Genomic DNA, 696 nt, shown 5'->3' with positions numbered 1-696 from the left:
CAGAAACTTACAGAAAATTGTGAAAATGCTCAAAATCAAAATCTAAAATCACAGGAAAACAGGCTGCAACAGGTAAAGACTGGAACAAAACAGGAAGACAACTGAAATACTGAAAGAACAGGAGACAGAGACACGAGGGAGACAGGACGAACTGACAGAGACTAAATACACACAAGGGAGGCAGGTGATTGAACACAGGTGGAACACATGAGGGCGGGGCAGACGATCAAACTGGAGGGAGACAGGACAAAGACAGGAAGTAAAAACAACAAGAGACACACAAGGAAAGCTTCTTCAAAATAAAACAGGAAATGACAATGACCAAACCACGACACGTCTCTGCAGACGGTTCCTCTCTCTTCTTATACACACCAGTGAACGAGAGGACAGGTGTGTGCGTGCAACATGTCTACGTCAGGAGTCGGTGAAGACCCAGGAACAGTAGACATGATAGACACCAGGTCTAAACACCACCATTTATTCTTATATTACAGTGTATAGATACAGCTGTGGGCAGATGTTTGGACCTGAATGTCGAGGTGCTTCACACGTGTCAGATTTCCACAATAACATTTCCAAGTTGTTTCTGTTCAACGTTGTTCTTCACAGTGAAAAACAGTTTTCTCTCTGAGACTGCGCCTCCGACTCTAAAGGATAAAGCAGGTTTAACTCTGTGGAGTTTGTGCATTCACTTCT

Source organism: Seriola lalandi, unplaced genomic scaffold, assembly GCF_002814215.2.
Source record: "Seriola lalandi dorsalis isolate HSWRI2012SDOR001 ecotype SW California unplaced genomic scaffold, Sedor1 jcf7180002051217, whole genome shotgun sequence".
NCBI lineage: Eukaryota > Metazoa > Chordata > Actinopteri > Carangiformes > Carangidae > Seriola > Seriola lalandi.
The sequence above is the reverse complement of the archived record's forward strand: the minus strand, read 5'-3'. Positions refer to the sequence as shown.